Source organism: Salvelinus sp. IW2-2015, unplaced genomic scaffold, assembly GCF_002910315.2.
Source record: "Salvelinus sp. IW2-2015 unplaced genomic scaffold, ASM291031v2 Un_scaffold2550, whole genome shotgun sequence".
Lineage (NCBI taxonomy): Eukaryota > Metazoa > Chordata > Actinopteri > Salmoniformes > Salmonidae > Salvelinus > Salvelinus sp. IW2-2015.
Window position 1 is genome coordinate 80,623 of NW_019943863.1, and position 6,797 is coordinate 87,419.

Consider the following 6,797-nt stretch of genomic DNA (forward strand, 5'->3'; position numbering starts at 1 on the left):
TATCAAGTAAACTGTGGTGTTATTAGAGAGAACAAAGGTAACTGGTGGAGAGCCAGGGTAATCCAAGAAACTTTAGAGAGGAAATCAAAAGTTACCTATGGATTACCCTGCTCTACACCAGTTTACCTTTGATTACCCTGCTCTACACCAGTAACCTTTTTACCCTGCTCTACACCAGTTACCTTTGATATACCCTCCTCTACACCAGTTTACCTTTGAGTACCCTCCGCTACACCAGTTACCTTTGATTACCCTCCCGCTACACCAGTTTACCTTTGATTACCCTCCGCTACAACCAGCTTTACCTTTGATTACCCTCCTCTTACACCAGTTTACTTTGTTACCCTCCCACTACAACCAGTTTACCTTTGATTACCCTGCTCACGCAGTTTACCTTTGATTTACCCTCCGCTACACCAGTTTACCTTTGATTACCCTCCCTAATCAACACCAAGTTTACCTTTGATTACCCTCGCTCTAATTAAACACCAGTTTACCTTTGATTATCCCATCTCGCTACACCAGTTTACCTTTGATTACCCTCCGCTACACCAGTTTACCTTTGATTACCCTCCGCTACACCAGTTTACCTTTTGATTACCGCTCCTCTACACCAGTTTACCTTTGATTACCCTCCTCTACACCAGTTTACCATTGATTACCCTCCTCTACACCAGTTACCTTTGATTACCCTCCGCCTACACCAGTTTACCTTGATTTACCTCTCCAGCTTACCACCAGTTTACCTTTGATTACCCTCCGTCTTACACCAGTTTACCTTTGATTACCCTGCTCTACCACCAGTTTACCTTTGATTACCCTCCCTACACCAGTGTACCTTGTGATTACCCTCCTCTACACCAGTTTACCTTTTGATTACCCTCCGCTACAGCCAGTGGGTGTCTGTGACAGTTGGTAGCAGGGTGGCTAAGCTTAATGAGATGACTTAGGCTCTGCTTGAAGTCAACCCCGTTACTTTATAGTAACTTCATATAGCGATGAATGTACCTTTTGATGGACTGACTACACTGTGACTGCTCCCTCCCTTGCAGATCAAAGAACTCAGGAGCGCTGAAGAATACACTGGTTCATAGAGAGCAATGACCAGACTGCACCTCAAACAGCAGGACAGAATGGACCTGCTGGAGGACATGAGGTACACACACTACATACCACACACACACACACACACACACACACACACACACACACACACACACACATACACACACACACACACACACAACAAACAAACACACCACACACACACACACGACACACACACAACACACACACACATCTACATACCACCCACCGCACACACACTACATAACAACACACTTACATACTACATACACACACGACGATCACCACACATAACAGAGGTGATTTGATCACCCACATTCCCTTTCTCCTGAGTACCTGGAAGACTTGCGTTAGCGTCCGAGCGGTGGTAACAAAGTCTTGTGGTGCACACACGCGTACCCGGGTTCGACCCGTAGGAAACAACTACACGATCACACCACCAGTTACACGGTATTTCACCGATACTTGGTAGTTTACATCAGTCGTATGTGTACGATTGTGGAATGAACAGAAACTGAGAAGAGCGAAAGAGGAGGAGGTAGTGAGGAGTATTTCCATTTATTGGAAGTAACATCACAGGATCGTGGTGATATTTTTTGGGTACAAATGGGTAGGAATGTTTGTCCTGCTGCTTCTTCTGTTTCTCTTCCGACCTCCATCAGCTGGGAAGTCCAATTCGACTGGGGAACAGCGACGCACAATGTTTTCGTCTTCTTTTTTTACTGCCCGTTCTCTTCGGCTGTCTCTGGGGTTTGGCGTTTTTCTCCCTTTTCATAAACTGGAGAGGCCTGGTGGGAGGCCTGGTGGAGAGGCCTGGTGTGAGAGTGGTTGTGGAGATGTGTGCCTGTGAGAGGCCGCCGTTGGTGGAGGCGTGAGTGCTGTGTGGGAGAGGCCTGGTGGAGAGGCTGGTAGTGCGGTGGAGAGTTGGCTGGTGGAGAGGGCCTCGTGGTGGTAGAGGCCTTGGTTGGAGAGGCCTGGTGGAGAGGCTGGTTAGAGTGGTCGTTTATTGGTCAATGACAAGAGTCATGGAGTCGGGAAGAAGTTGGTCGCAGGAAGGGAAATAGCAAAGAGATTCTAGTGCGTGTGTGTTCAGATAAGACAACAAGTAATGTCACACTGCCCCTTCCAGGTTGACAACAGACGGAAACACTCCCCTGGCCTCTGCTCTCAAGCCTCGGTATCTCTGTCTATCAATGCATTAGACCTGTTTTATGAACAACATACACGCGCGTGCTGTTCGAGGACAGATCGCCTCTCTGCAGCATTGGTGTTGCTTTGTTTGAGGAACAGTATGTTGTGTGGTTAAATCCTACGCTCAGTCTCTGTGCTCTTCGCTTTGCCTGTTTTAAGCACTTGTATCTGTAGCCGCTGTTTTCTGTGGCTGAGATTAGCAAAACTAGTGTAGCTATCTGTGCTTGCTGAGCACATAGACACAGAGTAGAAAAAACACACAGCACATTCATTTAGCTAGACGCGCATGTAGCTAGACGCGGCAGAAGTAGCTAGGACACAATATACAGGTGGAAGTTGGAAGTTACATAACACTTAGGTTGGGTCATTAAAACCATTTTTTAACCACTCCACAAATTTCTTGTTAACAAACTATAGTTTGGCCAAGTCGGTTAGGACATCTAACTTTGTGCATGACACATAGAATTTTTGCCAACAATTGTTTACAGACAGATTATTTCACTTATAATTCACTGTATCACAATTCCAGTGGGTCGAAAGTTCACATATACTAAGTTGACTGTGCCTTTAAACAGCTGGGAAAATTCCATAAAATGATGTCATGACTTTAGAAGCTTCTGATAGTCTAATTGACATAATTTGAGTCAAATGGAGGTGTACCTGTGGATGTATTTCAAGGCCTACCTTAACTCAGTGCCTCTTTGCTTGACATCATGGGAAAATCAAAATAAATCAGAGAAGACCTCAGAAATAATTTGTAGACCTCCACAAGTCTGGTTCATCCTTGGGAGCAATTTCCAAACTCCTGAAGGTACCACGTTCATCTGTACAGGAAATGGAGGGCCATGTATACAGGGCCATGTTTATTTATTTATTATTTGTTTGACTTTTCTATTGTTTCTCTAGTTTCTATCTCTCTGCATTGGGAAGGGCCCGGAAGTAAACCTTTTGTTTATGAATCATGTGACCATGAACATTTGTGTAGAAATGTATTTTATTTATCCACCAGATTCAGCAGCTTGAAAACCCCATTCTATTTTTGCCCAAACTAAAACTTAACATATTTCATGATTGTTTTTATTTTATATTATACAACGGGTGGGTCTCTAATCATGGATGCTGATTTGGTTAAAACTGCTTTCCAGCTGTTATCGATTCCGCAAGTTGTTTGAGTTTTTCAGATGTATTTTATTTCAGTTACTAAATTGTTCTTTCATGATTAATTTTTGTATTAGTTTCAGATTTAGTTGACTATAATAACCTTCACACACTCAGGAATGACAGGAAGAGGTGGGAAGGACCAGAGGACTGTGGGTAATAGTTGATCTCTCTCTGGCCACAGAGATGAAAGGAAAGTTTTTGTTTCTCCACGAAGAGAGAGACGAGGATGTAGGGCGGAGGAGAGAGGAGGATGTAGGGAGGAGGATGTAGGGAGGAGGATGTAGGGAGGAGGATGTAGGGAGGAGGATGGCACCCACCGCATACACGCCTTTCCTCTCCTCAGTGTGGAGAATTCCCCGCCAATTACCGGTCGGTAGAGTAGCCACAGGAAGAACTAAAAGAGACGGGATACCTTTCTCTCTGGTCCGCAACGGCATCAGGCCTTTTGGTTGTTCTTATTTCCCGGGCGTATACGGAAATCAGAACGTCGAAAACACGAGCGAAAAACAACGCCCAACGAGCTTGACGTGGCATTAATCGTTTGGCAGAACGGATGTTACTCAAGGTTCTTATGGTCAGTCCAAACGACAAACTCACCGGGTACTGGTCCGCCCCACCCTCCAAACCACTGTCGCATTCCGGCGCCCTCCCCTCCCTCTGGTGCCTCCAACTCGGGCTTTTTAAAAACCCCCGGCACTACCCCAATTGGGGGGGGGCCGGAAGGGCAAGTTCGCGTTACCCACCAATAAGTTTGCGCCCGATGCGCCTGACTACGCTGCCGAGGTGACGCAAAAGTAAGCGCAAGGATTGGACCTTATCGTTCAGAATGGAAGGCGCTTGCATCCACAGAGCGTTCCCAGCCGACACCACCTCTGAAGCGTCAACCTCGGACAATGAATTGTTTAAGTGACGTCAGGAGTAACAAAGGATAGGGCGGATGTTAAAACGCTTCTTGAGGAGATCAAAGCTCCCTGGCGGAACGGAGCCACTTAACGCAAGTCTTTGAACAGAGTCAGAAGCTGTGAGAGGGGCAGCCACTTGACCGCAAATTACCGAATGACAACGCCGCATGAAATTAGCGGAACCGGAGAAAGCGCTTGCAACTCGATCACGCTGACTTAGGACGGGCCCATCGCTGACCAGCCTGGACCTTAGCGGGAATCCCAATCTGAATGCCTTCAAGCGGCAATAACAGAACCGAGAAATGTAGCACACCGAGTGCAGACATCGATAAGTTTCCGCACTCTCTTCTCCTGCTCGCCGTCAAGACCGACAATCTCTCTAAAAGGCGTCCTCCATCTCGTCACTCATGCGTCTGGCACGTCAACCCGCTGAACAAAGAATCTCAGAGTGGAGGTGAAAAATCAGGATATCTGTCAAGGTGTCAACATCTCGCACTATACTGGAGCTCACCGCAAAAATCTTCAGCATGTCTCTCAAGTACATCCTCTCTCAACCATGTCCTTCGATCGCACATGCTGTGGTACCGCATCGCGAACCGACACACTGCGCACGAAACCCGGTATTCTCCTAAAATGCTCTCTGGTACGACGGCAAATTGCTTTAAACGCTCGTGCGCGTCTCTGGTCGTCAACCACTCGTCCCCCTCTCTGCATTCGCGTTCTACCGACGCATTCGTTATAGAGGTCGACGTGTACGAAGTCCAACTTAGTCAAGCACCTTCGACCTTGCATCGTCATATCCCTCGAGTACGGCTGACCACATAACTATGTGGCTAGGATGGCGGAACGATTCTTCACATCTCCCGTTTCACTGTGGTTCTCCGCCAACCCCTCGCCTTAATCCAAACGCAGGGGCGGGCAGAGTACCGTCCTTCTTCCTAACAAGGAAAAACCCCCTCCGCTCCGGCGTCTCTCTGGTCGGCCCCTCTCTCTCTGGTCGCCACCCTCTCTCTCTGGTCGCAACCGCCTCTCCTTGCAGACGGAGAGGAACCGGACACTACGGGACCCGTCCTCTCTCTCATGGGTCGCCAACGTCCCTCTCATCTCTGGTCGCCACCCTCTCCCTCTCTCTCTGTCCGGCTTCCGGGAAGCACGGAAACAGGACAGGATTCACCACTCGCCTTCACTGGCTAGGTCGGAGCCCTCCCTCTCTCTATGCGTTCGCCGGACCACCCGGGGACAGGAGGAGTATCAGTTTCATGTAACCACCGGGAGGAGTTTGGTTCCCAGGAAAAGGAGATTTCAATTTACAACAATTCATACGACCCAGGTTTGAGGCAGGGAAAGAGATTGGCTCTGGTGAGGAGCCGCTGAAACGTTGCGTAGATCATGATATTCTTCTCTCTTGGTCGCAGAGCTCAACCGTCCACTTTCACCCAGTTCCTCCTGTACCTCACTCGATGGTGCGAGCCAGAAGAAACAGGGCAGCGGACAGCAGACATTTTAAAACACTTATCACTCACGACAAAGAACCTGTCCAAGTGCTCACCTAGGGTGACTCCAGCCCATTCACTAGAGCCCTCCTCCAATCTTCTATACTTGAGGATCAGCCGACTTCACTGAACACTACTACCTGCTCATCGTGCACTGGAGCTCCGACAAACACAGGTTTGTAAAAGGTGAGAACGAAAAACAAAAATGGAAATGGTCTCACTTGCTGCTCGTCTGACGCTCGCACCAGATTCTCCGCTGATTCGGTCTTCTTGAGGTACGAGCGTGTGTCTCACATCTTGATACTGGGGAGAAAAACCTACCATCTAAGGCGAATATACAGGGTCTTGCTCTCCTCGTAGACTGTCGCTGGACGCAACTCTTTCATGTGTGCCGACGCCTATGCCTCTCTCGTTTGGTTCGCCCACGTCTCCTCTGGTCGCCACACCCTCTCTCTGGTCGCCCACCTCTCTCTGGTCGCCACCCTCCGTCTCTCTCTGGTCGCGCCACCCTCTCTCTCTCTGGTCGCCACCCCCTCTCTCTCTGGTCGCCACCCCTCTCTCTCTGGTCGCCAACCCTCTCTCTCTGGTCGCACCCTCTCTCTCTGGTCGCCACCCTCTCTCTCTGGTGCCTCCCTCTCTCTCTGGTCGCCACCTCTCTCCTCTCTGGTCGCCACCCCCCCTCTCTCTCTGGTCGCCATCCCCTCTCTCTTGGTCGCCACCCCTCTCCCTCTCTCTCTGGTCGCCACCTCCCTCTCTCTCTGGTCGCCACCTCCTCTCTCTCTGGTCGGCCACCTCTCTCTCTCTGGTCGCCACCCTCTTCTCTCTGGTCGCCACACCCTCTCTCTGGTCGCCACCCCCTCTCTCTCTCTGGTCGCCACCCTTTCTCTCTGGTCGCCACCCCGCTCTCTGGTCGACTCACCCTCTCTCTGCGTTCTGGTCGCACACCTCTTCTCTGGCTCGCCAC